This window comes from Poecilia formosa, unplaced genomic scaffold, assembly GCF_000485575.1.
Source record: "Poecilia formosa unplaced genomic scaffold, Poecilia_formosa-5.1.2 Scaffold334, whole genome shotgun sequence".
Classification (NCBI taxonomy): Eukaryota; Metazoa; Chordata; class Actinopteri; order Cyprinodontiformes; family Poeciliidae; genus Poecilia; species Poecilia formosa.
Window position 1 is genome coordinate 479616 of NW_006800273.1, and position 18653 is coordinate 498268.

Sequence of the window (18653 nt, forward strand, 5' to 3'; positions counted from 1 at the left end):
CATTGCGAGATCAGACTCACCGAAAAAACACACTTCTGTTTGTTTTCATGTATTGGTATGTATTCACATACTTAGTAAAAAAAAAAAAAGGCATTTCAAGTCTGTTAAACTGAGATTTACAAAGGCACATTAGGTGGCGAATTTCTGTTTTTCCCTTGAGTAGCACACAACTAATATCTGATCAACATTTACAGAACACCAACGGGGATGATAGGTCATATGTTTACATACAGGGAATGAGCGGCAACACCAGATCCTTACAGTGGTGTGGGACGTTTTAACTTGAATTAAGAGCGAAGGGATAAAGGCTCTGCTTAACCCTAGGAAATGGGATTCAGCCTAAATCTATTACAATCCACTCATCTTACGGTGCCCACTTTCCCATTCATCCACAGAGCAGATCAACAGGGAGGTTAATGCAGGAATATTGATCTTGGAGGGGAAAGTATTCTTGAAGTTAAAAGTCGATTTTTTTTTTAATCTTTCTGTCCGATGATTTCCTCCTACGGGGTGAGAGAGGATTATTCAAGAATAGGTCCCATAACTCCACATCACACGACTCGGCGAGACAAACGTCAGGCTGCATAATGCGAGCTTTTATGACAACACCTAGACGCAGCTCCGTCCAGAGCTTGAAGCGCCTGAAAAGACTGATCTTCATTTCGGTCAAACTGGTAAAAAGAAAAAAGAACTACATATGTAAACGGGGGAAGTGTAAAAAGAGTGGGCTAAATTTTGCACCGCTCATCTGCGTCCAGAAAAAGTGTTTGATGCAGTTTTTTCACTGATGCTATCTGGGCCATTTGATGAAGAGGAGATGAGATAAGTGCTGTGGGCTGTTGCCTCCATTAGCTGCCTGGCTTTAAGATAAAAGCAACCCCTGATCCCCACTGGGACGTACATGCTCTGTTCTGCAGATTCAGATTCAGCAGGAACTTTATTTCCTTCCTCCTCCTTTTCTTCTACAGCTGTTTGCTTGTTTGGGAATCTTTGCAAAAGAGAGAAAGAAAGAAAAACGCGTGAAGAAAAGCCCCGGGACAGTCTGTAGCTGTCCGTGGTGTTGAAACTGGGCCACCCTTTCGCTTAAAAGCTCGCTACCTGAATTTCGCAACTAGGTCTTACAAAGTACCTCACTTCTAGCAAACCTACATCAGTGCCTCATCTACTCTCAGTTCAAAGCCAGACGGATCGATTCGCTATAGATCCGAGCAAAGATTAATCTGCTGAAAACAACACCGCTGCACTTTTTCTTTCTGTTCGCAGGTGGCACACTTGGTCCAAAAGGTGTTCTTAGGAACTAAAACAGCGTCGTTACCCCCTACACCTCATCCAAGTGTATGTTGCATGCCTCTAATTGCGTTGATTAGCTGCCGACGCTCTCGTTTACTCCTCTCCCCCCAGAAAAATCCCCCAAAAGTACCTTTGACAGAAGCGGTACTGGCAGTGGGAGCGCAAGGGAGACATCCGAAAGTATCGGATACCCCTCACCTCGGGTCGTTAGTGGACATCGATCTCTTCTAAGCCTTAATGACTGCAAATACAGCGCAGAACAATCAATCGCCATCAACACGCTGGAATATTCTGGGATGGGATAATTGATAGGCTGTCTCCCGGCGCGCAATGGAGAGGCTGCGGTGATTAAATTCTGTTTAACGTCTCGGTGGTGGTCCGTGTGCGCGCCTCTTTGTTTGTGGGTGCGCGGTTCAGGCTCAAAGATGGGGGTCTGTGGTGGAAGGGAGTAGGCTTACATCATCGCGCATCTCCAAGTGTTGGAACATGACGCCGGGCCGGCTATTGTTGGACGAGCGATGAGGCACCTGAGCGGCTCAGCTGTCCATCTGTCAGGAACGCACTCCCCCTTCCTCGGCTCACACACGCGTACCTTCACACACACATATAACGAGGTGCCGACGAGTGACTGGTCACACACACATGGTCTCCTTGTGTTTGTGTAATAAATAAATAAAAAAACTGCCTTAAGGTGGAACTGTTAATATTAAAAAGAAAACATTTGGATGGCTAATTCATGCCATTTTCAGTTGGTATTATGTCACCTTTATTAGGCATAGATAGAGAGCAAAGAATGTAATAAATGTTTTGTCTTCAATAAGGTAAAAGTGAGTAGGAATTATTCGTAGCAATATAAATAGGTCAGTTATTTATCAATAAACAATTAGTTCATTAAACTAGAAGTGATTGGATGTTAGGTTTTTTTCATGGTTCCCGGTGAATCATGAAGTAATCTGTGACTCAACAAGTGTAGACTCTGATTAGGTAGCCTCCTCTGTCAGTTTGCGTCAAAAGTCAGAACTCGGATCTGGGAATGATGTCACACTCAAACAAAGCATGTTGTAGTTGCAGTTTGGTAAACCACAAGGATTTACCGAAGCCGTGGCTGCTAGGTAACCTTCCCAGTCTCCTCTCCCACAGTTCAGTGGGCCTCCTCGTTGAATTTCAGTCTGGAAACTCTTCCGACTACAAATAGAATGTATCAAAAGCTTTTTCCTTCCTACCATCACAATCGTAAACATGTGGAATCACTGGGATTAAACTGAAACTTTGGGCTTTAGTCATGAATGACTGATATTGAGTTTTTCAGAAACAAATGCTGCTGCGTGGTTTGGGGTGAAACATAGGATGAACATGTGGAAAAGGCCCTCATGCCTCTATGCTAAGTATGGTTGAGGATCTGTCATGCTGTGGTCTTGTTGCTCTTCCAGAAACAATGGGACCTGTCATAATGGACTACCGTAAATACAAGGAAATTTGAAATTAAAAACTTGTGCTCTTTACCAGAAAACTAACAGTGGGTCATCAATAGATGTTTTTCATACACATTTTCTATCCACAAAAATTAAAAACAAATTAATTTCAATCCACTTATCTTAACTGCAGTAGTGCCAGCTGCACCCTTTGACTTTCATGGGTAAGGCTTTGTGGTTTATAAATTTTATTTGCATTTACTCATTTTACAACGGTCCACTTATTTGCATATGCATTTAGTAATATTGTTGTGGCTTGTAATTTTGTAGTTGTTTGAAACTTTACCTATATATTAAGACGTTTCATTAAATGAATTTCGTCACATCTGGACTTCCATAGGATTTTTATTTTTTATTTTATTTTTTTAGGAACCCTGGGATAAAACAAACATTATTCGGCAAAGATTGGCTCTTTAACATCTAAAGCGCTTTGATCTGCTCCGTCTCTACTCGGACCTGCTGGAGTCCAGGCTGCTGTGTGAACTACGTGACATCAGTGAGGGAGCAGAAGAAGAAGCGGGGTGCGCAGCGGAGCCGGGTGAACTGGGCGGGCGCTGTTGCACGTGTTCTGAATCGGGGAGGTCGGGCTCGCATCGCGTTCCTCATGTCCAATCGATCCCCGCTCGGGAGGAGCGACGGGAGAGCATCAGGAGTATCACTCCTGCATCCCTGAATCCCTTCACTCTCATCAGCATCTCTCTCGGGCGACCGCGGCGCATCTCCGTGTCAGACTCGGGCAGCGGCTTGGAGGGAGGAAGAGGAGGAGGGGGTAAGAGGAACTTGTTTGGAGCCGGAGCTCGCCTTCGGGAGGGACGGAATTAACGCACTTCTTGGAGACTTTTTTTTTTCTCTCTCCCCCCTCTCCAGTCTGATCTTGAGATGGGACTCGATGAGATCATGGGAGCCCGGAGCCGGTCGCTATTGCTCACCTGTGCCGTTTCTCCGGCGCAGCAGTAAAGCGCTCTCTTCGCACTATTTTGTGTGGGATCTGGACAAAGAGGATCAGAAGGATTGACTGAAGTCTGGAAGTTGAAGCGGAAAAGTGACAAAAGTGCTCCACTTCTCTCTCTCTCTCTCTTTCTCTCTCTCTCTCACTTGGATCCTGTACAGTTGGCACTGATCATGTCTTCGAGATTGTAGATCCGGGTAAGATGGCATTTCCCCCCCGCCCCCCCAGCTACTCTCACCCCCTAACCACCCATCTCTTTCCACAGCGCCCTGTCAAATAGGATCATGACACAAGGATGGAGTAAGCGATGATAAGAAATTACTTTATGATGTCACTTTAGAGTTATTCGCTCTTGAATCGTGATCTTACACGCGTGGACCGCACCATGAGTTGAGTGAAACACCGACCCGGCTTCCTCCCGGTGTCTGTGGCGCAAACTACGGCAGATGTGAGGTGAGATTGATGCGGCGTTTCATGACTGGGAGAGGGTTAAAGGAGCGGCCGGAGAGCGATCTCAGCTGACCGGGCAATTTTCTTAAAAAAATGTTCTTAAAAAAAAAGACAAAGAAAAAAACCCGACTTTGCGTGGATTGTGACGTACTATAGATTAGTGGGAGCGGGAAATCCATGGAGCTTAGACAGATTTTAAGGCATGAAAATGACACCTATGAACAAAACAAAAATAAAAAATAAATCAGGAGTTACCGGCTTCTCCGAGCAGATCGTGCGCACTGAGGCGGTGTGAGACGAGAGGTGTGGTGCAGGAACTCTATTGAGCGCAAACAGAAGCAAAGCTCCCTCTCTCTCTCTCTCTCTCTGTGTCTCTCTCTCTCTCTCTCTCATTCCCTCCCCCTCTCTCTTTCTCTGTCTCTCATCCTCTATCTCTACCCCCTTCACTCACACACTCCTACACACTTAAGCGAGAAGCGAAAATTACTTGCTGCATGTTAATGGACGCAGTAATGAGACCCAACCCCTATCGTGTTGTAATTGTTAGTCGTCCTTGTTTCCCCTTCTTCCCTCCCCGTCCTCCCCCTCTCATATCGCTTTGGCTCTGCAATTTGTACTGTATTTGAGACGCCGTAATTATTTCCCCATTGTTTTGTTTTGAACGCGGCTCTGGCTCTCCACGGAAAGCGCTGTTATTAGGGCGGACAGGAGGGGAAAGGAGAGGAGAGGGCGGTTGAAGAGGATCCGTCCTCGGACTTAATTCTCATTGACAGTCACATTAACACGGGAGCAGCGCTCTTAATCCTGGGGAGATTACTCTCTCCAACCTGTCACCCAGTCACACACACAGGCGCGCAGAGTGACAAACACCTGCGTAAAGGTACCTGTCCGGTGTTTGTGCGCACTCCCCCCACCCCCTCCACGCCAATATTCAGTCAATTACTCTTCATGTACTGTAATTCTACTCAAGCAGTGGCGTCCTTTGCGTGACTGTCGACCTGGGCTGCCATCTCTTTCTGCCACCCCCTCTAACAAAAACACCCACCCACTCCGCTGAGGAACACATTATGCAAAAACAAAACAGTGGGGAAACATAAAGCTTTTAAGTATGTAACATAACTGAAAAATAAATGTAACATATTGATCTAATATTGGATCAAAAGGGATGGATATGTAGATTTATTTTAGCAATTTTTTTTAACATGACTAAAACTCGTTTTGCTTCTTCTTTTTTTCTTCTTCTTCTACCAGGATTTCACGTCTGCATTATATTTATAAAACTGAGACAACTTAGAGTATGGTGAGTCTGGTTACAAAACAATGTGAGAATAGTTCTGCTCTACAAAAGAGAGAGGAATGTTATGTAATCTGGGTACCGCAGTTGATTTCCTGACAAGGTAAAATACATGAAAAACGGTGTTTTCAAACATCTACAATTGCCGTAGAACAATTTGTGCCAAGAATGGCCTGTCAAAAAAAAAATCACCTCTCTCAATTTATTGTGGTCATAAAATTCTGAGAAAGCTTTTCCTAATTGTCTCTTTTTTATGTGTTTATGCAAAAAGCATAAAGGGTTAGCAAATATTAAAATGGCATGTTGTGATGCCTTTGTGACCGCCCCCCGTAGGTGTTTCCTCCCCGGAGTGAGAACCGCATCACCTGTATCGATGTGGGTAATCTTCTCACAGAGGGTTCAGCATGATTGGCTGCGAACAAGGAAGGAGAATGGATTGTGAGCAATTGAGAACGGACAGCGGTGTGTAGGAAAAAAAAACAGAATAAGGTTCAGGCGGGAGAAGGTGAGTCGGAGAGCAAGGGAGAGAGCGGAGGGTGGGAGGGAAAAGAGGTACAGATGACATGTGCATGCTTGTGAAATGACGAGGCTTCGCCTGCATAATAACACGCGGTAGATAACGTGGGAAAATCAAGCATGTGTGATTGACAAAGTGACATCAGGGCGGAGCAGAGTGGGGATCACTTACTCACCTACTGGTGCTAACAGATTGACTGTAATCAGCGCAAGGAGGAAGAGGAGGGGAGGAATAAACCCCGTTCACCCCCAAACCCCTCTGCCTGTGATGTTGTGGAAACAGATGCGAAACAAAAGCCACAATGCAGAAGAGTGACTGTCAGGCCACCTTCTGTGTGCATTGATTCAGAGAGCGTGAAAGTGATGTCACCGAAACGCAAAAGAAACAGAAGACAAACAGGACTGACTTGTCCTCTTAAAACAGGAGATCCATTACTCTAATGGAGGCAGGAGGGGAGAGTAGATCAATGAGTGCAAGTGCTGTGTGTGTGTGTGGGTGTGTGTGTGTGTGTGTGTGTTTGTTTGTAATACCTTGTGGGGACCATTTGCCTGACACATATGACGTGGTGGGGACCCACTGCTCCTTGTGGGGACAGGAGCCTGGTCCCCACGAGGGAAAACACTGTTTTTGGGCCAGGGGTCAGATTTAGGACTAAGGTGTGAATTGAGTTTAGGTTAGGGTTAGGTATGTAATGGCTGTAGAGTCTGGAAGTTGTAGAAATGAATGGAAGTCAATGGAAAGTCCCCACAACAATAGCCACACAAACATGTGTGTGTGTGTGGATTTGTTTCATGTGACGGGGGCGAAACCACAACTTGGACAGAGGTTGTGACCGGTGGTGGAGAAAGAGTGTGTGTGTGTGGGGGGGTGTGNGTGTGTGTGTGTGTGGTGGTTTGGACTGGATCCACTGTTCTGTAATAGGCCTCTGTGATCAGAATGGATCCTTCTGAGCGGAGCAGCGCGGCCCGGGATCAGGATGCAAGAACTAGCAGTGTGATGATGTTCACACACATCACTGCATATATCCATAAAAAAATAAAAAAATAATCTAAAATCGCTATTGATCAAACAAAGTAAAAGTTCCCGTCAGCAGATTTGAGTGCGATCTGGTAAAGTTTCCCCCCTCTCCGCATCAGTCCGCCTGTCACTGCGGACCCCAGCGGGTCCAGACAGAGCAGTTTTCATCACTCCTCTACACAGCGTTAACTTCTCCTCCATCCATTCTCAGTCAGTGAGTCAGCCACTGCAAGGCCTTGTCTTCCTTCACCCCCCACCTCATTCCTTTGCCTCCATGTAGCAGCGGACAGACTCGCTCATACACATTTCCACATGGCCTCTGCTTGAGAAGACAGTGACAGGCATCTAGAGGTTTTTGTAGAGTGAAGAGAGATGAATCATATGCCAGGGAGGGATTTTCTTTCACCAAACATCTGGAAATGTTCTGCCCAAAGCAGGTTTCGAGGATCTAATGCTCCTTCGGGAAAAGTGACGCCACCTCTCGTGCCTCAAGGTGATTTTCCCCTGCAGCTTTACCTCACTTTGACCATGACAAATCTCTTTTAGTGATAGTAATGATTGTAATTGAACAGGCACAGTTCCATCCCACCGTGATCCATCTATCACCTTGGATGCAATCTGCTGCCTCCCAATTTGTGCTGTTGTTGTGCGCACGTCTGCTTGCGTGTCGGTCTCTCCCCCACAACCCGCCCCATTTCGGCAGGTGTGTAAATGTGTGCTGGGTTATGAGACGCTCCCATCACGTTGCGTAGCCCGCATGGATCTGTTGTAAAGACGTGAGGAAAAATCAGAGCCCGGGGCGTCCGAAAAAAAAAAAAAAAAACGAGTACGAAAAGTAGCTGGAACCTCGTGGGATGTGGGGATGTAGAAGTGGGGGAACGAATAAGAAAGGCAGAGATGATGTAAACAGAAAAAAAAACGACAAGAAAGATAGCCAGGGTATGTTCTGAATGGAGAGCAGGAGTGAATGAGTGTGGGAGAGTGATGCCTCGACAAGGAGGAGAGTGGTTAGTCAGGGCTGAGCTGAAATCTGTCAGGTTGTGTAAATGTGTGTGTTTGTGGGGTGTGTGTTTGCGCTGGAGGTGATGGCTTTGTAATGAAAACACCGGCTGCGGGTCCCTCTTCATGGCTGACTGATGTCAGTCACGTCCTGACAACAGCCTCCCCCCCAAAGGATGGCCGCTCTGATGGATGCTTGTTGTCTGGGGAAGCAAATACCGAAAACCACAAAAAAAAAATAAAATAAAATAAAAAAATAGCTTAAATACAGTGTAGCTTTTTAATTAAACACTTAGCTTTAGTTGACCTTATAAAGTGCAGGTTGAATTACTTAAAATGTGATTTCATCGTGATGGAGGAAAGCACTTTTGGGGTGTCTGAGGCAATTGCATTGCAAGGCTTCTCCATTTTGTTGCTGCACATACTTTGTAAAAAAATAAAAATAAAAAAATTAAAAAAAAAAGACTGAATGTGAACTGTTTTCCGTACACCCACTGTTTTTTTTCTGTTTTATTCGACATTTTCCCCTCATTGGTTGGATGCTCAGTCCTGTCACTCAGGAAGATCAAGCCTGGTTGGTTATTGATGCAACTTGTTTCGTAATTTCCCCGTGACTAAATGAGATCTGATTTCATCTCCAATCCCAAACATGCTTTTTTTGTTAGCTAACAATAAGAATCTTCGGTAACACTTTATTTGAAGGGGGTGAATAAGACTGTCATGACACTTTCATAAACATGACATAACACCTGTCATGAACATGAATAAGCCTTCATGAATATTTATGACTGTTGTCATAAAGCGTCTTTCGGTAAATTATGACACTTTTAATACAAAGTTGACATTATTCAAAATGTCTTTGTTATGACAACTTGACATTAACCAAGAAATCATTACTGTTTAAACTTTACCTTTAATAACATAAAGTTACCTAATTTTTAAAGTGAAATCAGTAATTATTTTATAACAAATTTATATCAGTAATGATTTACACACACACACACACACACACACACACACACACACTTAGGATACAATAACTAACTAACAATAAACAATAAATCAATGAATTGCTTGATAAATGAAAGCAAGCTCAATAATTTCTATTTGCATGATTTATCGTTTTTCTCTTTCTTCTAAAATCTGGATTATAAAAGTCATTAGTCTAGTGTTTTGGTCTGAACTTGACCTTTTTGTCAAGGACAATTTCATTTGTACAGGGACTTCACAATTCATTTTATTTGTTGTTCTTGTTTTGTTTATTTTGGATATTTTAAATATGTTCCAGGTCCACTTTTAAATGTTTGCTAAGATTTAACGTTTATTGACCTTTAACAATGTGTTCTTGCATTTTTATGCCGTTACCATGATATTACGTGAAAATGGTCTTGTATCGTTTATTGCGATAACTTCTGGGACAATTTATCGTCCAGAAAAATGTGTTATCCTGACAGGCCTTTCAATAAACTCAAAGCAAAACACACCAAACTAAATGTCATTAGCTAAATTGTTTGTTGACTGAAATTGGCTGAATTCATAACTTTTCAGTATTTGGATCGGAGCCGGTAAAAGAAAAATCGTCTGCTTCTGTTCTCCAGTCGGTAGATTGGTGCATTCTGACAAAGGTTGCAAACTGATCTGAAGCACAAAATGATAAATAAATAAATAAATAAATCTGTGATTTTTTCTACCACATACTGTACAAGATCACATTTCAGTCATTATTATTTACCATAAATAATCACATACACACTTTACATCCGCTTTCATATTAACATTTGAGGTGCCCCCCCACTCTACCTCGCCAAATAAAGAAAATCATGACATTTTGGATTAGAACCTGCACAGCCGGTATAATTGTGTGAAACCCATTAAGTGTCAACAGATCTGTTTGGGATATTTGTGCATAATCCCTGTTTGGAATTGCTTTTGTGAGCGCGTGACAGAGGGTTAGAGGCCCTGCTTGTCTGAGGGGAGCAGAGTGATGGTGTCATGCTCCGCAGACTCACAGACAAATTAATTCACTTATTGACACTGCTGACACGTCTCAGTGACTTTGTAAAATGAACAATTGATCAAGCTTCCTCTCTCTTCTCGGCTCTCTCTCTCTCTCTATTCTCCTGACTTCTGTCTTTTTTTTTTTCTTGTCTACCTCTTGATTCTCGCTGCCCTGCTTGCTGTCGCCATCGCTTTTATTTATGAGTTTTTGGTTTTCTCTTTAATTTTCACCTTTTGATTTACCCAAACTCATTTTTTATTTGACTCACACTGTAATTGCCCCGGTGAAAAGATATGCGGAATAAATCTAGCTGGTTATTAAGGAAGAAAGTTTGCCCCCAAAAAATATCACATCTGATTGGACAGAGACTGGAATGGACCAATTTTCTCTTTTATTTCACTCTAATCAGAGTTTGGTGACTCATTAAATGCTTAAAAAGTTTTTAAAGCCTCCACCGTTTCTATTCAAAAAAACAAAAACGAAAACGGATCAAGCAGCAGCGTGTGCTTTGGTGCAATTTAACAAAAAAGCAAATAAAGGTTGGGGGATTTACATTTTGATGTCTAAATGGGGATAATTTTATTAAACTTTTGTTTCAGGTAGATCTGCTTGGTCAAAGCACCTGAAACGTTTTCATCTCTTCGTTATGATTTAATCCTTAAAAATATATATCAGAAACAATGTGTTAAACCTCAAAGAAAATCAGAAATTGGGATAATCCAGAAAAAACCTGATTGGTGCACTGCGAAAACAGAAAATCTTACAAAGAATTTCTGGTCTAGTTTCTAGTTTCAAACATCTTAGTGCACTTGAATTTTTCAGTGAGTCATAGGAGCTTGTAATAAGTCAATCATTCATTAGTATTGATGATACAGTGCTAGCTTAACTGGCAGCTTATTTAAATTATAACAAGAAATTTTTCCCATGTTAAAAGTGAAATAATCTGCCAGTGGAAATATAACTTAAAGGAATTGGTGACTTAAAACAAGCTCCTATATCATCAAGTGGGTTTGCTTTAGAAACCAGACAAGAATACTTGGTAAGATTTGGAGTTTTTGTGGTGTACATGTCTACAAATGAACATAAACTGGCATCGTAAGAGAGGAGAAGCAGCTGTTTCGTTTTATCTCCACTTGGATATAATCGAATGCAAAGCCAGCGCTTCACCTGCTGGACCGACTCTCAGCCTCAGAGTTCAAGTCTGAACTTTTTCATCTGAGTCAAAGGAACCGCTCTGTATACAGCGTTTGCAGGCTTCACGTCGAGGTGCCTCAGTTTTCATTGATCTTGATTTGAGAACAGAATAAAATGAATGGCCGATGCTCTCCGCCGTCTCTCTGTCTGTCAAGCACCCGGCCTGTTACGTTGACTTCACAGCAGAGGAGCTTTGCACAAAGTGCTGCTCACTCATCCTCATTCACACTTTCACCAATAATCTTTGAAAGAGAGCCACAAATGATCCAGACGTTCTCCAAAGGAGGCTTTGAATCTGCCAGAAAATGAAGAAATTGCAAGAGTAGCCCCGTTTGTGCGTTCAAAACATTCAGTTATTTGATATTTAGTCATTTAAAAATGTGTGCCGTGCTGCTGGTTGAGTCATTTATAAACTGATGTAAGTTTTTATCGCATCAGATTTTCAGTGCTCCACCAGCTCATTCTGGGGGGAAAAAAATTGGTCGATTCCAAACTCTGGCCGATTGATCGGTGCATTTCTGTGGGGAAACATTTGCTGGCTCCGCAGAAGCATCCTTCATTACCGTGCCAGGTTATTCTGTCTCCCCTTGTGCTGATTCATTCATCTCTACTTGCGCTTGTTTTCTTTATCCTCATCACGGTCTGGATGTTAATTTGAAAATTGCAAATATCGTCGGAAACGGTCATAGGAACAGATTTGCAGAGGAAAAAAGGCTGAGAAGAGGAAGATAATTACCTAAAATATTCCTCATTTTTTATTTTTATTTTTTTTTAACTTTTCAACCAAATTTGCACGGTGTTGCGCTTTCCAGCTGGAGACGAGCAGAACCGGACCGCGAAAGGAACGATGCCTTGAGTAAGCAGGCAGAGAAAAAAAACCAATGAATCTGCGAGTTTTACTCACTCTGGGCCAAAATGTTTTGCCTTTCTTCTTTTTTTTTAAGACGTAAAAAGTGAGTTCCAGCCTGCAAAGACTGGAAGCTAAAGAAAGAAAGGAAGAAAGACAGAGAGGAATAAATGTGGCAGATTGTTTTTGAGGGGAAGGAACGGGGAATGCCGGTGAATTGCGAGCAGGTGTGAGCTGTCATCTAAAAGTGTCTCGTTTCCATTTCACCTTTCCATCCATCTTCCGGCGCTCGGGGACACTGACTTTTAATGGCCTTTTAATGCTTTATTAGAATGCAGCAGATTTACGGGCTTGGACTGCGCTGGTGTCTGTCAGCAGCGCCGAGGAGGGCTTTGCTGTTAAATGTCGACCCAAAGCTGGTCGAGGGGTTTCAGATGACGGAAAGCAGAAACTGGGCCTTCTTAATGCATATTCTAGACAATCTTTATTAGCCTAATAAATTCCCCTACTTGTTTTTGGTTTTGTAAAAGAAGAAATTTCCTCTCCACCTTTTAACCCTAGGCATGATTATTTGCAAAATGATGATGTTTTGAATAGCCGTAAAGAACAATTGGTGTGGATTTGGTTCTATTCCCAGGGTGGCATGACCTGGCACAGAAGGGGGGCGTGGGGGGGGAGGGACCACAAAGCAGAAAATAAAACAGCATTTGTTTTTATGGCTTACTGACACCCACCCCCACCCAGTGGTGTGGTGCTCATCACAAATGGCTGATGAAGGTGGTGCTGGTGTCTGAAATTTAAAGGTCATTTCAGAAATGTCCAGTTCTTACGCCAATCAGACTTTAGTCAAATAATTCTGTACTGAACGGAAAGTCTTCGAGATTCATGACGGTTTTAAAAGCTTTCTTGGCAACATTACCACCTTAGAATGACATGAGCATAAAAAGCACATTAGACTGATTCTGTAGTGATTATTGATGTTATAGTACATCATTTATTTGGTTCTAGTCATCTGTTTTGTTGTTGTTGTTGCTGCTTTTCTTGTGTCGTCCTTTTCAGACCAGTGTTTGCAGTTCTTGAATAATTTTTGTTTGATACATGTTTTTCCCCCCACCAGTTTCTTTTCAGAATTAGTTTGGGGTAACAAAACGAGGAACCTGCCCCCGGGTGCTGTGTTGTTGCTACTTGTCACAGAAGTGAGTCTGGACTCCCAGAAGCGGCGTTCACCTGCTTCAAATCATAAAACATGCATCAAACGTCGTGGTCTTCCACCTCGACGAACCGAAATAAGCTGAAGGAAAATGAAGAGAAAGAGATGCAGCACTGAGAAAAGAAGAAGGACGGGAGTTAGTTTATGAAAATAAGGAGAGAATTGGATAGAAACTTTGAAAAAACTCCAAAGAATTTATGATTTACCTCCCGTTATTTAAAGTGTTTCTTTGTCTAAACACACACAACACACACACACACGCATGCACGCACGGACACACACAGCATGTCTTATCTTCACAAGGACTTTACTTTGTCTACCATTCATTTCCAATTCATTTTTACAGCCACTTACACTAAACCAGTAAGTGGCTAGCCATAAAACCTAGCATAAAGTCAATGAGCACCTTGGCCCTGAACCTAACTCCTAACCCCAAAACGACACGTCTTCTTACAGAGCCCAGACTTTGGGCTCCACCATAACACAGGTTTTGTTGAAAAAATGGGACTTACAATGCTAAAACACACGCACACACACACACACACACACACACACACACACACACACACACACACACATACACATATGTCTTGGTCACTGGATCCTGAAAACGATGGCTTGTGCAACAAGGTGGGATTTAGACTTAAGTGCAGGCAGATCAATTGAGCTGTAATGGTACCTTAGAGCCAAGGCCATTCTCTGAACTCTGCAGTCGATACCACAGTCAGGTAATGGTCCCGAATTCAAACATTCACTCACTACTCTCTCCTTCCAAGCTTTTTTTTTTTTTTTTTTTCCTTGCTAGGCCATTTCAGCAAACCCTTATTCACTTATTAGCTGGTGATTTTATTAGAATATACACAGCAGCAGAGAGAGACAGGCCCAGTGGCATTGTGGGATTTCACACCTTTGCCACTGTAATCAAAGGAATTGACTGATCTTTCAACTTCCTCTCTCAGAGAAAGCTGCAACTTATCTTCGCATCCGTAAAGCGGAGCGGAAGATCTGGAGGAATGGAGAGCGCGAACACCAACGAGAAGTTGAGGTGTGAGAGGCTGGGTGAACGCGAGGAGCCGTGCCTCGTGAACGCCGCGGCGTCCAAGTTTGTAAGATTGCGTCTGTGCAATTTAGCGCGTGTCTGTAATTGCACGCACCCGCTCCGCGAGCGCAGCGACCCAAAAGAAACGGCAGAGGAGCAACATGCCGTAATGGCTGCCTCGCTCGGGAGGGAGGGAGGAAGAGAGCGGGCATTACACACCCCGACTGAATGTTAATACCGCGCATATCGGTGGAAATCTGCAACGCTTCACATGAGATCCCACTGAGCTTTGTGCTTCTTGCCCGTTTCATTTTCAATATCTTTCCGCCTTAGGGAGACGCACTTTGTTTTACACTGATAGGATTTCTTTTTCCCTTTTTTTTAATCCTCTTCTTTGCCTGCTTGGTTTGTGTTTGGGCAAAGAAAAATCAGCACGGGGGAAGATACTGTTGTGAAGCGCGTGTGTGGCCTTCAGACTTATACATTTTCACTTCTGTTTGGCGCCCTAATTGAACCGGAGATTCTTTTTTTTCTATCTGTAGTTTGTCCTCCTGCTTTATTTCACCGAAACAGATTTAAATTCTGCTTTAATATGCAGAACACATTTGCTGTAAAATGGCTCTACCATAAGGAGGACTACTTATAAAAAAAAACAAGATAGTCCTGAGATAAGGGAGATTTGATGACTTGCAGCAGAGTTTATGCTGCACACTTTTTCCTCTTCTCATCATCTATTTTGTTATTTTTCTTTGGCTTTCTTCACTTTTTTCTATTTTTCTTTAACAATCAAACTCAAAAGCCATGAAACATTTTTAGGTGTTTTACTTAAAACATGTAAATACAGTAGAACTCATACTTTAGGTCAAGCTTAAAAAAATATCTTGATATTTCTCAGGACTCTTAAGTTCTTTTCTGTAATTTCACGTTTTTAGGTGAAAATGATCAGCTGAAGTTGATCCATGATTTTAAAATGTTGCGTTTTTCTGAATTTTGTGTCATTTTGAAGACTAAGAAAGAATATGAAATAAAGAAATCCAATCAGCAACATGGGACAGGATTATGAAAAACTTCATCTGACTAACGAGACCTCACACACACTTGCAGGCTGGAGTGTGTGCACCGGTGTAACCAGTGAGTTGGAAATAAGTGAAATGTTTTGTTTGTCTGGAATTAAAGATTAGAAATGAACGCTTTAAAGTGAACAATTTCAGTATTTCTTTCTCACACATAAACATTCTGCCTCTCGGTCTGTCAGGTCAGGGGGTCGACCAGCTTTACAGTGTTGTGTGGGCAAAAAAAACAAAAATAGCTTTAAACCTAAAGCTAAATGAAAACATTAGCAACAGCCATGTGCCACAAAGGTCACCCAGTAACGATATGCTTCCTGTCTCTAACAGCTCTGCTGATATGAAACTTCCTGTCCTGTCCTAACAGATGATATCATCTCTCTGACTGACAAACGGGGCAGGACACCGGCGACAGACAAAAAACTGTTTAGCAAACCTGTTTCTTGATGCGGCAGATGAGGTCAGAGTCTGCATCCGCAGGAGTAATTTAGCGAATTGTGTGCATGCGTCTGTTTTGCGGCGGCGGGGGTAGGGGGGAGGTGTGGGGCGCACGCGGATGTGTATTTGTGGTGGAGGTAAGATCTGCCTGGTTGCATGCCAATGAGCCAGCGTGTCAGTCCTGCGTGATTACTGGGAGAAATGACACGCCTCAGCCTCTCAGCCATCTGAGACGCGCAGCGGGAAGAGATGGAGAGGGTGATGCAGCAGGAGGGATAATTTTAGATGGGGTGAGACTTGATGTGCTCAGATAATCTTGAGCATGTTTGTGCTCAGTTTGCTGGAGTGTGTGAGGGTTTTTGTGTGTGTGTGTTTGTCCTACTAGAATAAGTGAGCACCTCCCCCTTTAACATAAAGACGTTCAAACTTGTGTTTCAGGTTCAAAGCTGTACAATTAATATCAGATATCACAGCTTGGCTAACCTTACATTTCCTTGTTGATTAGAGGATCTAATAAAACTCACCTTGAAGTCCTTTTAACGGTAAATTCAGATTATTTCAGAGAAAGCCAACACATTTTCGTGACGTTGACATACGGCGCTGCAGCGGCGTCTGCAAGCAAAGCTGACTGCTCATGCAGCAGCACAGCTGCACTTTTCCAATCTGAAGCGAAAGCAGCATAAACTGCTGTCTGTTCATTGATTTCTGATTACAAGCCTGGAGAAAAGTGACATGATTGCTGGTAGAGTGTTTCTATAGACAGTGATGTATGGGATGCCAGTAATGTCGAATTTTGCGGGCCTGCGTTGGTGTTGAGGTCCAATTGCAAAAATGTCCTGATATGGAGAGCAGTCCATTAGTTGGGTCAGGTGGGGTGGGGGGGGGAGGGGGGGCAGCGTTTAATAACTTTGGTTAAAGAATATGTATGTAGAATTAAGCAGCCTGGGGTTTTTGTCTGTTTTCTGTGAGTTAAGAGTTCAATTTGTGAAGGATACAAATGATACAAGCTGTGCTGGTTATGGTTCCAACAACATGGTTTTCTTTGTCACATCAAATGATATCAGTTTATTTTCAGACTACTAATAGCATACAATAAAAACAAATGATGTGAGATTTACAAATCAGCTTGACAAAAGATTAAGTAGTTAAAAAAAAAAACACAAAATAGATGAAAAAAGTGAAATATGATGTGTGTTATTTTGATGTCCGTTCTTGCTTTTCAAAAAAGCTGGGTTGAAAACTGATGGGTTTGCTTGTTGTAAAGGTTTTTAATGCTTGTAAAACGCCCAAAGTACTTTTAACAAAACATATGAATTTCCAACTGTAGGTATTTATTAGACTTTATAAGTTATCCTTTTAGAGGGATCTTATAGGCTTTAAAGCTCTAGGCAGCATTTATTTACTAGCAGTGGCAGGATAATGGCTCTTTACGTTGAGAAAAATTTCTAAGTGATAAGATTATTTTTTTTCCCTTTAAAAAACAAAAAAGTTTATGTTTGTGTTTATGTCCGACAGGTATTTGGGAAATTAATATTTTGCCTCACAAAACTACTAGCAATTTCATTGCAAGGAGTAAATTTCTCCATAATGCTGAAAATTATTTCACCGGGGAGTCTCTACTGGCTTGTGGGTAAGAGATGTGAGTTAATTATATGTTCAAATGTGTTAAATTAATACGTTAGTTACACCTTTTAGCAGCTTATTTGTCCTTCTGCATATAGAGTGACTGTCCGATGTATAATCGTTCAGCTACTTCTAAAGCGTTGCCCTCCACTAATTTACATTTTATATTTTAACTATCAAACATCGAAAGGTTTTTTTTTAATGTAATATGTCACTGTTATATTTGCACATCTGACCAGTCCCCGCAGGTTTGGAGGTCCAAACCAACAGCTTTACTCCACTTATTTCTTGGGCATGTTTTTATTTTCGTGTTTTATCTCCGTGACTACAAGCCCTGATTGTTCTCTACATTTATTTTTTTACAAAATAAATTTTCTCTTAAAACAGTCTAAAGCCATTCTCTGAGTTTTGTTGAAGACTTTACAAAGGTTACAATTTTGCTTCCGATGACGTGACATTTTCTCTCTCCTGTTCCCAACGAGCAGCGCGCACACACCCACATCCAGACACACACACGCAAACACACACACGCACACATGCACGGCTGTGCTCCTTTAATGAGTGTATCACAGAACAAAGCTGATAAAAATGCATGCCCTGACTCAGCCTTTCAAAAGGGAATAAGAAATAGGCCTCTGTGCAGCCATGCAGCATGCCTAATCACTTCTCAGAGCGCATGCACCTTGCATACTTTCACATACTGTACCGGATTCAAACTGTTACACACAAATGCACAAGTTTAAACTCTGATCGCAAACGTCACAAGCTGCGAATGTGTGGATGTTGAGTGCTCTATAAGAATGTAGAAGTCATATTTTGTAATTATACCTAAATAATGAACAGTTTTCTCCTTTTTCTTCCAACTTCACTGAAGCTCTTTCAGATAATTATTTCCTTGCTCTGTTGGTTTGCATCTTTATTTCTGGTTCCTGCTTTGCAGACTTGTGGTTCTCGCTGTTGCACTCTCCCCTCACTAGGGGGCAGTGGCACTACACCGATGTTTGAAAGCCAATCGTGGTCCTTTCGGAGAAGTTTCCCAGCATATTAGTGGACTGAGTTGCATATCAATGAAATCTGATGAATAATGAAGGTTTGAGGAGTGGAGAAGACTTTGTTATTAATGTGACTGTTGTCTTTTCTTGAAGCCTGCAGAGTCTTTCCCCTTTGCAAAGAGAGGCGTATTGACACACTACTATTGCAGGATGGCAATTTACCTTGTGCGTGCACGTGTGTGTGTGTGTGTGTGTG

At 42.4% G+C, this 18653-nt stretch overlaps 1 protein-coding gene across 2 annotated transcripts in view; it reads left to right on the top strand.

Annotated features, from left to right (window-relative positions):
• The first annotated feature begins 3200 nt into the window (after positions 1–3200).
• Positions 3201–18653, top strand: part of tafa4b (TAFA chemokine like family member 4b) — a 50214-nt gene continuing 34761 nt past the window's right edge. Inside the window, exon 1 of one of the 2 annotated variants that reach the window (XM_007573582.2) lies at positions 3201–3908. The gene's annotated coding sequence lies outside the window, so the exon portion shown is untranslated. Of the gene's footprint in view, positions 3909–3969; positions 4165–18653 lie in introns of those variants that run through there. The other variant, XM_016661527.1, reaches the window with a different exon arrangement.